Source organism: Setaria viridis, chromosome 8, assembly GCF_005286985.2.
Source record: "Setaria viridis chromosome 8, Setaria_viridis_v4.0, whole genome shotgun sequence".
In the NCBI taxonomy this organism is placed as follows: domain Eukaryota; kingdom Viridiplantae; phylum Streptophyta; class Magnoliopsida; order Poales; family Poaceae; genus Setaria; species Setaria viridis.
Window position 1 is genome coordinate 26,077,764 of NC_048270.2, and position 14,829 is coordinate 26,092,592.

Consider the following 14,829-nt stretch of genomic DNA (forward strand, 5'->3'; position numbering starts at 1 on the left):
GAGGACGAGCCTTCTCCTCCTATCAAGAGACGTAGAGTAGTCCGCAAGATGTCTGCGGCTAAGTCTGCTTCAACCCCTGAGAAGTCTCGGGGTACCAAGGTATGTAGTCGTGAATGTATTTGTAGCTGATGAATTTGAACTTGCTATTGATGCGATGAATTTTGTCTTGTTTGTAAAGGCTGTAGATACGGTGCTTGGTGATGATGAGGCTGTTTCTGAAGAAATGGCCGTGACCAACCCAGAAGTCGGTAATGTGTCTGTTGACATGGTGCCGGAGAAGGTGCCATCAACAGAAACTGGAGTAGCCCCCGAGCTATCCGCGCTGACTCCATCGGCTGTCATGCCGCCCATTGCCGACCAAGCGGTCCTGGGACTGCCTGCTGGAGTAGCGGGTGTTTCAAAGGAGATGTCGCCAGTACTTGCTACTGGTACTTTGCTATCCAATGTGATCACCAGTGGTAAGCATTGTCCCTTCCGATTGTATTTGTTTGAGTGGTACTGTAGTCTTGACTTTGGCTTTATAGGTCTTGGCGAGAAGACAGCACCAGTAGCTGTTCCCACGGCGCCCAGTACTCGGCCGCCTGTCGCCGAGAAGAAACATGTGCGATTGCCGCCACGTTCAACCCGGTGAGCTTTCTTGTCTTTTTGAATGACTTTTGAGTTGGCTTGACATCACGTAGTGACGCATTTTGGTGCAAAGATGCAGAGGAAACTATCCCTGTAGAAACAGGGGTAGGGCCGGATCCCTCGACTACAATATCTGTTCCTTTTGAGGATTTAGTCATTGAGGAAGTGCCTGGAGTTGATGCCGGTCGTCTTGGAGCTACCATGTCGATGCTCCAAGATGTCATCCGATCGGCGGAAGTTCCCACCACTGCATCGGGCTCAGCAAGTGCTGCCTTATCAACATCTACTGGCGGATCGCTGGCCGTAGTGGGTGTTGAAAAAGCCAAACAAACGACTGCTCCAGGTATGTCTCTGTAGTCTTTTTATTGTAGTCATAGCAGGTAGCTGATATGATAAATGTTGTAGGTGCTACTCTGGGTACAATTCCTCATGTTGTGGATAGTACCCAAAGACCAGTACTTAGCCTGCCCTCTGACTTGGAGTTCCAGAAGGCCATCGATGTTTTCCAGAGCTTCCAAGTAAATTTCCTTGTTGAGTTGTTGCATGACCTGAGTAGTTGTGAGGCTTGAAACTCACCACTCCATACTCGGACTTTTTCAGGAATGAAGTCATCAACTAGAGCAGGAATGTGCCCGACTGACGAAAGCTCTGAGGGTTCATGAAGTTGGAGCAAAATCTTTTGTTGTGGAGCGTACGGATCATGCGGTCCTGCAGCAAATACTGGAGAGCCGCTACAAGTCGCTGAAGAAGAAGTATCAGGGTAAGTATTTCCCTACTCTGAGTATGCCCAACTGTAGTCAGCTGTGATTGAACTTGTTGTCTTGTAGAGCTCAAAAAGCAAGAGGCGGCTGCAAGGAGCCAAGTTCTCGATTGGAGAAATGCGCACGACCGAGTGGCGGATGAAGCCGAACATCTTCTGGCCGCGCTGACGGAAGCACAGGCTGCTTGCGAGCATCAGCGGGACCGAAAGATGCAATATGGCATGATGCTTGCCATTGCCATGGCGGCATGCAGAGATCATGCCCAGACCATGGGAAGACTTCGGGGCAAACTCCAAGAGCTAACTGTAGCATCTGAAGACTTGGTGAACGCCATAGCCCCCGTGGAACAAGGCGCAGAGCCGCAATCACTAGTCATGCGATTGAAGGCTGCCCCGAGTAGAGTGGCGGGACTTTGCAAGACTGTTTGCAAATAGGTCCTTGCAGTTGTGAAGTCCTACTATCCGAGGGCAGACTTGGCGGCAGCTGGTGATGGCGTGGCTCGCAACTGCACAGAAGAAGCATATGCGCAGTACCTCGAGGAGGCGGAGCCTATTGCATCGAAGATGTTGGAGTTTGTCTCTTTAGAAGAGCCTTGAGCTTTGTATGTACTTCTTGTATTTGTGTTGAATACTTTGAATGATACTTTTGATAAATGAATACTTTGGTCATTGGACTTGTTGCTTGAAGTTTGTTGTCTTGCGAAGAGTAGTTTCACTTCATCTTGTCCGACCCAAAGTGCTAGAGTCGGCTGGGCCTGACCCTCTGGGGGAGGAGCTCTGTCTCGCCCGACCCTGAGTCTTGGGGTCAGCTAATCCTGACCCCTTCGAGGGTGGAAACTCTGATTCACCGAACCTCAAGGGGAAACCCCGCTTCGCCCGACCCTGAGTCCTGGGGTCGGATGTGCCCGACCCCTGAGCAGGGGGTCGGAGTAGTCCAAGCCCCCGAGATAATGGTGAGAGCGTAGGCCACGCTTGGCTTGTAGTAGTCCCGAGCATCGAGTAGTCGTAATGCTGTCGAGTACTCATCTTTGGAGGGACACGGGTGTACTGTACTCCTTTGTCCGTTGTGGATGCATGGGTGTACACTCTTTTGTCCTTTGTGGCATGAGTACCATCACATGGGCAAAGTCAGGAGTCGTCAGAGTCATTGATCACGGGCGCATAGTAACTCTTGGGCAGGTGGTAGTTGCAGCTTTCGGCTATAAATAGAGCCATCTGGAGAGCGAACCAAACCAAGTTTCTGAGTGACAATGGATTGCCTTCGGTTGCTTCTGTTTGAGTGTAGAGAACCATCAAAGAGTGCACCGGTGCTAGAAGATTCCTCGTAGATTGAGGCCACCTTCCCTCCACAGACTCCTGCGCTCGAAGGGATAGCCGCGATGCTAGAAGAATCCTCGTAGGAGGTTTCGTCGCACGCCTCATCTTGCAGCTCGTGATCCAGTGGAGTACGTGCTGGAACTCGCGAGTGATGGGTGATGAGTGCCGCGGTCTTCATCCCGCTCTCTGAGAGGTGGAGGTGTGGCCGTAGATTGGATTGGCTTTGCAAGGCTAGCAAAAGAGCAGCCTTGGTTCCCTCTAGGCGCGTCGTGCCAGATTCATTGTTGCCGCTGTCAAGGCAGTGGCAATGCTGGAGTTCCTGGCATTGCCTTGGGTAGGGTACCTGGGTATGGCTGCGTTTTGCGCAGCTTCCTTGCATGTAGGCCCTTCCCGTTGTAGTCGGCAGACCTGAGTGGCCTTGTGATATAGTAAAAGCCTGAGGCTTAAATGCAGCCCGCCAGTAGGCAGTTGCTTGTAGTCTTCGTGTATTCTAGGTATTTGTACTCGTATGTAGCCTGATGTATCCTTGTTTCAATAAAGAAATATTGATACGGATATTTTATACCAGGGCAATGATCTTTGTTGAGTTGATAACTCTTGTCGAAGCTGAGGTGTCTTGAAGTCGGTAGTCGGGCAGTTAGCCCGAGTAGTCATCATGAGTTATTGCCTTGAAGCGATTACTCGGATGCTGCTATGGGTAATAGCGACAGAGATGTTCTATATTCCAAGAGTTTGGTACTTGTTCTCCGGAGAGCTCTTGGAGTCTGTAAGATCCGGGTCCCGTAACCTTTGATACGATATAAGGATCTTCACACGGTGAATTGAGTTTATGCAATCCTGACGTGTCTTGGATACGCTTAAGGACCATATCTCCCAAGTTAAAAGATCTTTCCTTGACGTTGCGGTCATGGTAACGCCTTAAACCGTCAAGGCATCTTGCAGATTGCACTAGTGCCGCGCATCTTGTTTCTTCTAGACTGTCTATATCTGTTCGCCGTGTTTCTGTTGCCAGTTCTTCGTCGTATTGTTCAGTGGATGGTGATTGCCACATGATGTCCGCGGGTAGTATGGCTTCCGAGCCATATACCAGGAAATAGGGTGATAGCCCCGTAGTCTTGCACGGTTGGGTACGGAGGCCCCACAAAGCATTTGGTAACTCTTTGAGACATTTGCCACCTCTGGTGTTGCCAACATCATGTAGTCTTTTCTTCAGGGCGTCGAGTATCATGCCATTAGCACGCTCGACTTGTCCATTGGCTCGCGGGTGGGCGACCGAGACATAGCGGACGTCGATGCCACTTTTCTCGTAATATTCCCAAAAGTTGTGATTATTGAAGTTTGATCCTAGGTCTGTGATAATCCTGTTGGGAAAACCGTAGCGGTGTACGATTTCATCCAAGAAGTCGAGGACCCGGTCTGCCCTTGGGCAAGTGACCGGTTTGACCTCAATCCATTTGGTGAATTTGTCGATTGCCACGAGTACTCTGTTGAATCCTCCTGGCGCAGTTGGTAACAGACCTATCATGTCGAGCCCCCAGCAGGCAAACGGCCATGTTGGAGGTATTGTGACTAGCTTGTAGGCCGGTACATGTTACTATTTTGTGAAGAATTGACAACCTTTGCATTTCTGAACTAGTTGTTTGGGGTCAGCCAGAGCCATTGGCCAGAAGAAACCTGCTCTGAAAGCCTTGCCGACTAGTGTCCTCGAAGAGGCGTGGTTAACACAGATGCCTTTGTGAATCTCTTCTAGGATTTCTTGGCCATCTTCTCTGGTGACGCACTTCATGAGTACTCCAGACGATGCACCTTTCCTATAGAGCTTGTCTCCGACTAGAACGTAATTTTTTACTCGCCGTGAGATTTGCTAAGACTTATTCTTATCGGATGGTAACTGGTGATCTTTGACGTAGTCGATGAAGGACATCCTCCAGTCGACTTCTATCATCATGATTTCTCGAGAGACGTCAGCAGTCGGGACTACTGGCGGTGTGACTTGTTCAGGTATGGACGGCTTGCGCAGTTCGTGTACGAAAATTCCTGCTGGAACTTCTGCACGAGTTGAGCCCATTTTGGATAAAACGTCGGCGACAACGTTGTTGTCGCGAACGATGTGATGAAATTCCAAGCCTGAGAACTTGTTTTCCAATTTGCGGACTTCTTTGCAATAAGTGTCCATGTTGTCCTTGTTCCGTTCCCACTCGTCATTGACCTGGTTTATAACGACTAGAGAGTCGCCATACACCAGTAGTCGTTTGATGCCGAGGGAGATCGCGAGACGAAGGTCGTGTAGCAGTGCTTCATACTCGGCTTCGTTATTAGATGCTTCCCAGAATATTTGCAGCACGTACTTGAGCTAGTCTCCCCTGGGGAGATGAGTAATACGCCTGCGCCGGCTCCTTCAAGTTTGAGGGATCCGTCGAAGTACATTACCCAATGTTCTGGTCGTTCGACTGGCGTTGGAACTTGATTTTCAGTCCATTCAGCTATGAAGTCGACCAAAGCCTGGGACTTGATGGCTGTCCTTGGCTTGAAGTTCAACGTGAGAGCTCCGAGTTCAACAGCCCATTTGGAGATTCTACCCGTGGCATCTCTGTTGTGGAGAATTTCACCGAGCGGGAAGTCGGAGATGACTGTGATGTTGTGCTCTTGGAAGTAATGGCGCAGCTTCCGGGAGGTGAGCAAAATAGCATATAGGAGCTTTTGTATCGGTGAATACCGAGTTTTGGAGTCCGAGAGTACTTCGCTGACGAAGTAGACAGGTCGTTGGACCTTGTAAGCGTGGCCCGGTTCAGACAGTTCGACTACTATTGCCGTGCTAACGACATGAGTAGTAGCTGAGATGTATAGGAGCAAGTCTTCGTTCGGAGAAGGAGAGGTGAGTACAGGAGGCTTTGACAAAAAGTCTTTGAGTTGTGTTAGTGCCTCATCTGCCTCTTCCATCCATTTGAACTTGTCATGGCGTTTGAGAAGCTTGAAGAAGGGTAGTCCCTGTTCTCCAAGTCTCGAGATGAACCGGTTGAGAGCGGCCATGCAGCCTGTGAGTTTCTGCACATCCTTAATGCTAGCTGGTGCCTACATGTTTGTGATGGCAGATATTTTTTCCGGGTTGGCTTCAATGCCGCGATGGCTAATGATGAACCCGAGTAGCTTACCGGAAGGTACTCCGAAGACGCACTTAGTAGGATTGAGTTTCCATCGGAAAGCGCGGAGACTAGAGAAAGTTTCCTCCAAGTCGGCAATGAGTTCCTCCTAGTTTCTTGTTTTGACGATGACATCATCGACATAAGTTTCGACATTGCGGTGAAGTTGTCTTTCGAAGCACATTTGTATGGCCCTTTGATAAGTTGCTTCTGCATTTTTTAGTCCGAAGGACATTGTTTTGTAGCAGAAAGCTCCAAAGGGCGTGATGAATGCCGTTTTGGCCTGATCTTCTTCTTTGAGGCTTATCTGGTGATAGCCGGAGTAGCAGTCGAGAAAGCATAGCAAAGCGCACCTAGCGGTGGAGTCAACCACCTGATCGATCCTGGGTAGCCCGAAAGGGTCTTTTTGGCAGTGTTTGTTGAGGTCGGTGTAGTCAACACACATTCTCCATTCGTTGTTTTTCTTACGAATAAGCATAGGATTGGCGAGCCAGTCAGGATGAAAGACTTCTTTGATGAATCCTGCCGCTAGTAGCTTGGCTAACTCTTTTTTGATTGCTTCTCGTCTGTCCTAAGCGAACCGGCGTAGTCGTTGCCGTTTTGGAGTAGCTTTGGGATCGACATTGAGAGAATGCTCAATCAGTTCCTTGGGCACACCTGGCATGTCAACCGGTTTCCAAGCGAAGATATCATGGTTAGCCCGAAGGAAACTGACGAGCACAAATTCCTATTTAGGATCTAGCCCTGTTCCGATCAGGGCTGTCTTGGAAGGATCGCCTGTCTGGAGGTCAACAGATTTGAAGTCTTGCTCACTGGCGGGTTTCACCTTTGTGGACCCCGACTTGTTTTCCGGGATCTCTAGTTCGGTTGGATGGAGCTTCTTTGAAGCTGTGAAGACTTGCTGCATGGGACTAGGAGATTGAGTAGTTGCAGCAATTTCCACGGCTTCGGTATCGCATTCGTAGGATCTCCGGAGATCTCCTCGTAGCGTGAGCTCCCCCTCGGGGCCTGGCATTTTGAGTACCAGGTAGACATAATGTGGTATGGCCATGAACTTGGTGAGTGCTGGTCGTCCGAGTATAGCGTGGTAAGATGTCTCGAAGTCTGCGACTTCGAATCTGATGTACTCGGTACGGTAATGTTCTTTAGTGCCGAAGGTGACTGGAAGGACGACTTGTCCTAGTGGTATAGCCGCGTTTCCAGGCACGATGCCGTAGAAAGGTGAATCCGTTGGGGTAAGCATTTCAGTAACGTCGAGGCACATCTTCCTTAATGTTTTGGCGAAGATAACGTTGAGGCTGCTTCCGCCGTCGATGAGTACTTTGGTTAACTTTGATCCTGCCACAACTGGATCCAGGACTAGTGGGAAACGACCTGGTTCTGAAAATTTTGTCCATTGATCTTTTCTGCTGAAAGAAATTGGAACTTCTGACCATTTTAACGGTGTAGGATCCATTGGTTCGATGGCCATGATCTCCCTAAGTACGAGTTTGTTGGCTCGCTTGGATGCAGTGCCTGGGATACCGCCGAAAATGACGTTGATGGTTTTTGAAGCTGTCTGGAAGTCGCCTTCTTCGTCTTCGTTGTTGCGGGCTTTATTCTTACCCTTATCTCTATTTTTGGTGTACTCCTCAGGGGGTGGTGGTGCGGGTAAGTCTTGCATGACTCGACGCATGCTGTAGCAGTCTATCGCCGAGTGCTTGCTAGTCGGATGCCATGGGCACTGCTTTTTGAGTAGCTCAGTGAAGGTTGGCCCTTCATCGTTTCTGCGGTGTACCTTTTTTTTGAAGCTGGTCATAGCGGCAACAGTGTTGTCGGGCTTCCTTTTGCGATTGTGGTTACTCGAATAAGTGTTCCGAGCATCGTTATGCCGAGTTCTATCTAGGTCATTGTTGTGGTTGTTGTCGCGTCCGCGGTTACGGTGGGAGCCGAACCGTTCTCGCTCTTTGTCTTCTTCATGCACCCACTGTTGCACCATGACTTTGAGTTCTTTGACATCAGCTGGTCGTCGGCGACTGAAGTCTTGGTATGTTCGTCGATCATAGAGTCCATTCTGGAAGCACTCAATGACGTCTGTTTCGGAGATGTCAACTATGGTAGCCTTCTTTTCGAAGAACCGTCGCAGATAATCGTGTAAGGTCTCGCCTTCTTTTTGCTTAATTTGACTTAGGTCAATCTTGTTGCCTGGTCTAGCCATGGAGCCGGCGAAATTGTTGGTGAAAGCCTTTGTCAAATCTGCCCAAGAGTCAATGGACTTGGGTTTGAGTGACTCAAGCCAGGTTAGTGGTGCGGGTTCCATGCATATGGGGAAATGGATAACTTTGGTGTCGTTATTGCCCCCGGCTGCTTGGACGGCTAGTGAGTAACATTGTAGCCATTGAATTGGGTCTTGCTTGCCATCATACTTGGAGATTCCGGTTGGCTTGAGCTGTCGACTTCCCGTTCGCGCCGACTGTTGAGAATTTCTCGCAAATCACTGAAGTTGGAGATTTCGTGGTTCTTCCGAGTAGGGCGGATGCTTTTAACTGAGTTGGTGCAGCTGACCTCACCAACATCCTTATGTCGAGCAGGGGCCTTATGCTTGCTTGGACCTTGGCTGTGTTGCTGAGGTTGGTTGACTGCGTTATCATTTCGTGGGGCGGTGTTATTGTCTGCCGCTCCCCTGCTACCTCCTTGATGAGATGTGATACGAGGAACAGACGGGATTGGTGATTCTTTGTCGAGTAGCTTGTAAGCTTGCTCTGCGAGTTGTGCGATTAGTCTGTTGCAGCGCTGCACGAGTTGAGATGTGGCTGCATTATCCTTATCCTGAGGCATCAATGTTGTTAAAAGGTTGATTGAGGCGATAGCCGCGAGTGGAGTATTGTGCTCCTGAGCCTGGACTGCGTTGAAAGCCCTTTCAAGATTTGTAATGGGGATATTTGTAGCCATCAACTGTCGTCGCTCGGCTTGAGTAGCATTGCGCGCCCTTCTTTGGTTGCGCTGCTCGGAGGTTTCACCGTGAGGGGCGTCAACTGTAGACTAATCTTCGGAGATGTTGTTGATTTGTGATAATCGCCTAGGGGTTCTGTTCTGGCTAGTACTCGGGTTGTTATTCTGAGTAATAACAAGTATCTCCCTGTCCGGGTAGTAGCTTCCGGAGCTTGATGTTGCAATCTCTGTGGAACTTTCCTCGCGATTGGAAGTGAGTGGAACGCCTTCTTGATACAGTAAGTTGTCTATATGGGCGACGAGGCGCGAGTCGTAGTCACGGTCGAGAAGAGGTGGTCGCAATCCCGGCCAGTGGGTGAATCTGCCTTGTGATGTCGAAGTTATTACCAACCCTTGGGCTGGACCAGATAATGGTATCTCTGGTGAATAGACTGAGTCGGAGTCGGCGTCTTCGTCATGCCCGAGTTCGAATCGGGTTCGAGTAAGAATACCTTGGTGGACTTTGATTGCATTGTGGAGTCCGTGCGGGAACCGCTTTGAAGTCAAAACCAACTTGGACACTAGCTGGGACTGACGAGTCCAAGGCGAGTCCGACCCTGAGTCCTGGGGTCGGCTGAGCCCAACCCTTTGGGGGAGTAGCTCCGCTTCGCCCGACCCTGGGGGGTGAAACTCCGCCTCGCCCGACCCTGAGTCCTGGGGTCGGGTGCGCCCGACCCCTAAACGGAGGGTTGGAGTAGTCCGAGGCGAAGTCAAATCCGACGCGTAGTCGAACTCGAACTCGTCGACTTTGAAATCTTGGTTTTTTCTGATCGGATTTTCCGGTTTCTTCTCCTGAACGTCGACGATCTGGCGTCGAAATTATCCCGAGCCTTTGGCGATGCAAAGCCAGGATCCGAAAATGAAGGTGGTGCCAGCTTCGATGAAGAAAATGGGTCTGATGATGACCTTTGCCATTGAGTTCGTGCTAAGAAACTCGACGAGTTCCCCTACCTGGCGTGCCACCTGTCGGTGTTTTAGACCGGCAACCCGACAAGGGGGTACCCTAGGTGGTCTTTTATGCGGTAAGGGTCGTCGAGAATCAAGGAATCAATGGTGACGCAGGGAGCGCAATTTAGACAGGTTCGGGCCGCTAGATCGCGTAATACCCTACGTCATGTGTGTTGGTTTGTATTTGATGAACTGTAGTTGTCCTCGTGTGTTGAGGTGTTGAGGTATGACCTGTTTGAGGGGGATCCCTACCCGGCCTTATATACACGGGAGGGCAGGGTTACAAGTCTGAGTCCTAGTCGGGTACTATTACAGAGTTCTATTCGGCAATGGCTCGAGTAGTTTTCCATAAACATACCTAACTAGTCCGAGTAGGATACGCCCATCCTTGTTCTGATCTTGTCCGAGTACGTCCCTTGGTGGGCTGTCCAGGGCCTACTCGTGGACCTAGGGTGTATGCCCGACAGTGCCATCCTGCAATTATTTGATCTTGAAGGACGCCTTCAGCCACTATTTCTTCCAAGGTCTCCCGAGTAATGGTGGATCGGACCCACTCCTGGTCGCGGTGGACCTCGCCGGTACTCTCCACCACCCCCTTCTCTGACTTCTTCAGGCTCGAGTGGCTGCGTTTCTTCCCACCTTTTGCCATTGGGTCAGATCTAGTTCTGGAGGTGGTTTTGATTCAATTTGGCTACACTCGGATCGGATTTAGGCAGTGCTATGGTTGTGATTGCATCTGTAGTAGGGTGTGCAAAGGTGAAGCGTCGATTATTTTGTGGTTGCGAGGAAGAAGATGCACTGGCGGAATGAGAGAGTGCGCCGCGGCGAACGAATTTATATGGTTTGACCCCGACCATCTTTAGGGTTTTTGGGAAACCGCACTGACTCCGCCGAAACGTTCACGCCTCTCCGCATTCTTCGCGCCACATCATTTGTGACTCTCCGACTTCTCTGGTGATATTTGCTAGGCCGGTTTAGTGGGCCTCCGGGCATATTAAACGGCTGGGCCTATTCGTAGGATTACTTTTCCGATTTTTGCCATGGTACAGTGCTAAGAACTCTCCAATTTTTTCACGGTTATGTGCTAAGCATTCTCCAATTTCCTCATGGTCAAGTGCTAAGCACGGGGACTTCTTCCTTTACACTTTACTCTTTGATCCTGCTACAAGATGCTACTATCTTACAACAGGCTCGGGGACTATGTGTGTACACTTCACCTTGCGGTGAGTGTACTATTTTTCTTCTTGTTGGTCTGAAGCTAAGCTGGGGACTAGCTGTGTGCTCGGCTAAGCTGAGATTCTGTTATTCTGATTAAGCAATCGTTGTAATTCTTTGATCCTGATACCAGGTGCATTCTTCACCTGCTATCAGGCTCGGGGACTACAATGTATACATTGCACCTGGCGGTGCGTGTAACAAATTTTACGATGAACTAAGTTCCGTTCTCTTTCTCAATCATCGATATACTTTGATCCTGAGACCAGGTGCATTCTTCACCTACTGTCAGGCTCGGGGACTACAATGTATACATTGCACCTGGCGGTGCGTGTAACAAATTTTACGATGAACTAAGTTCCGTTCTCTTTCTCAATCATCGATATACTTTGATCCTGAGACCAGGTGCATTCTTCACCTACTGTCAGGCTCGGGGACTACAATGTATACATTGCACCTTGTGGCACATGTATGAATATTATGATCCTCATTGACTAAGTCAGAGATGTGCATCATCTAACTTCGCCAACGAAGCCTAAGTGTGTACACTTCACCTAAGGTGAAGAATTTTTAATTTTAAAACTTGAGCTCCTTACATCCTTCTAGCAAGCCTAATCTGAGTAAGTCCGAGGCCTGTTGATCAGTTAAACCAGTCGGCACTTCATTTTACTAATCGGCTTACTAGTTCAACTGGTAGGCTTCAAGTTTTGTTGATCGGTCTACAAGTTAAACTGGTCAGTTTTCAATATTGTTAATCGGAACACCAGTTAAACTGGTCGGATTACCAGTTAAACTGGTCGGATTACTAGATTAACTGTCTAACTCCAAGATGCACTGCTTGGAGTTGCTCAAGACGGCGTTGCACAATGGATACAAGGCGCTCGGGGACTAGCTGTGGGGGGTATAACCCCAGGTACCCATGGCAATAGAGATGGGCTGCGTTATCAAGGATGGTCCAGCCCACCAGATGAAGGTGTGTGATGCAAGGAACCGATCGGCATGCATCCCACGATTTCTGGAAAGAATCCTGAAGATAAAGAATGATCTGTTCGGATATGATAGATATCGTATTCCTTGTACATACTTACCATATTGTCGAATAGATCTAGATCTAACCAACTTATAACCCTACCCCCCAGACTATATAAGGCGGGTAGGGACCCCCCTCAAAATCATCTCTCATAAGATCTCATATTCAATACAATACAAAAGATGACACAGGACATAGGGTATTACAATGGCCCGAACCTGTCTAAATCACTATCTCTGCGCCTGTGTCACCATCCGGTTCTAATTACGGGCACCTCCACTGATCATCTACTACCGTGGGTATACCCCTCGGTAGACTGCCGACTAGATTTCCTCAACAATAACTTGTAGGACATTTCATTTCATCGGCCATAGGTGTGTAGAGAAGTTTATGACCGAGTTTAGGATAGATGGTCGTACTATCAAAAGCGGCAAACTTGTTTGTACATCGGTCATCTAGTGCCACTCAAGTGATCTAACTTCGTGATGTTGCTAGGATTGAGTGGCGTGGTGAGTGAAAGTGAAAAAACCTTTGAAAAATGTTTGTGAAAATGCTCACTCACTCACACATATGGTGGCGCACTTGTGGAGTTGGCACATTTGCAAAGATGTTGAAGAAATGAAGGAGAGATGTTCACTGTGGAGCATCGGCCGCTGGTGCAGTGTGCACCGAGCGCTAAGCGTTAGCATCTGGTGGCTAAGCCTAGCCTCGGGAGTGCTCACTGTGAGCACCGAATGCTGGAGAAGAGTGCACCAAATGCAACGGTGGCACTGTTCACCAAGTGGCCATGCAGACTCAGATCCATCGGACGCTGGGTAGCGTCCGGTGATTGTTGACCGGACACGTACGATGTGAATTCAGAGGCTCTAGGAGCTCTTTGTGTTGCATCGGATGCTAAGTGGTGTAGCGTTCGATGTGACATCGGACGCTGAGAGTCTGGCGCATGCGGAGTCGACCGTTGAGCGCCAACAGCTCTCTTCAAACGGCTAGTACACGTGGCGATAAGGAGCATTGAATGCTGGGCTTAGCATCCAATGGGTTGGACCGTTGCGTCTGATCCTGCGCAGTGTGCCCAATGAAGGGGTATAATGGCTCTATTCTTTTGGGGGCTATATAACCATGCAATGGCTGGCCTTGAGCTGCCAGCTGAGCACCCTTGAGCCTTGGTGGCTTGTGTAGGTGTACTTGGGAGCCCTCTAACTCACTTGTGCTTTCTAGTGTGCAAATCAGTAGCGAAGTGAGCGATCTCTAGTGTGTTACTTTGTGAGATTGCATCGAGTGGTACTAGGTGTTTGTGTTGCAAGCTTGTGGTGCTAGTTACTCTTGGAGGTTGCCACCTCCTAGACGGCTTGGTGGCTTGTGGCTCCGTCAAAGCATGCAAGAAGTTTGTGCGTGGCCCCAAAGAAGGCTTGTGAGGGGTATTGTGCTCACCCCGCAGGGATCATGAAGAGAAACTCTAGTAGAGCGTGTCATTGAGCTACGCTCACTTGTGGGTAGGTTCTTGCGGCACCCAACATGTGGGCTATGTTTGTGGGAACACCTATTAGCCGCCGAACCACCAAGTGAGCGGTCGACACAATGGGGACTAGCTTGTTGGCAAACAAGTGAACCTCGGGAGAAAAATCACCGTGCCAACCTTGTCATCATCTTCTCGGTGGTTTGCAATTTCCATTCACTAGCTTGTATTTACTTATTCTTACTTGTGCTAGTGAGTAGTTGTTGCTCTTGTAATTAGTTAGCTTGTGTAGGTTGCTAGTTGCTTGTGTAGCATAGAAGTATCTTTGCTTAGTTTGTGTAACTAAGTAATTGAGCTCTCTAATTTGGCTTGTGTAGCCGTAATATTGAGCATTGCTAGTGAGCTTAGGCTTCGTGCGCTTTGCATCACTAGTTTGTGTAGAAGCCCTCCGATTTGCTTAAAGTCCTAGTTGCTTAGGTTTGTGTGACCTGGCAACCTAGACTTTTTAAGTAAGATTCCTAGCCTGGCACCTTAGTAGCATAATTAGTATAATTGTTTAGGTGCTTAAAGTTAAAGATAGAGGGGTGTAGTCTTGGATAGTTTAAATGCCGCTATTCTCGTAGTATTCCCAAAAGTCATGATTGTTGAAGTTTGCCCCTAGGCCTATGATAATCCTGTTGGGAAAACCGTAGCGATGTACGATTTCATCCAAGAAGTCGAGGACCCGGTCTGCCTTGGGGTAAGTGACTGGTTTGACCTCGATCCACTTGGTGAATTTGTCGATTGCCACGAGTACTCGGTTGAATCCTCCTGGCGCAGTTGGTAACGGCCATATCATGTCGAGCCCCCAGCAGGCAAACGGCCATGTTGGAGGTATTGTGACTAGCTTGTAGGCTGGTACATGTTGCTGTTTGGTGAAGAATTGGCAACCTTTGCACTTCTAGACTAGTTGTTTAGCGTTGGCCAGAGCCATTGGCCAGTAGAAGCCTGCTCTGAAAGCCTTGCCAACTATTGTCCGCGAAGAGGCGTGGTTACCACAGATTCCTTTGTGAATTTCCTCTAAGATTTCTTGGCCGTCTTCCCGGGTAACGCACTTCATGAGTACTCCGAATGATGCACCTTTCCTGTAAAGTTTGTCTCCGACTAGGACGTAATTTTTTACTCGCCGGGAGATTTTCTCAGCGTTATTCTTGTCGGATGGTAGCTGGTGATCCTTGATATAGTTGATGAAGGGTGTCCTCCAGTCGACTTCTATCATCATGATTTCACGAGAGACGTCGGCAGTCGGGACCGCTGGCGGTGTGATTCATTCAAGTATGGACGGCTTGCACAGTTCATGTACGAAAATTCCTGCTAGAACCTCTGC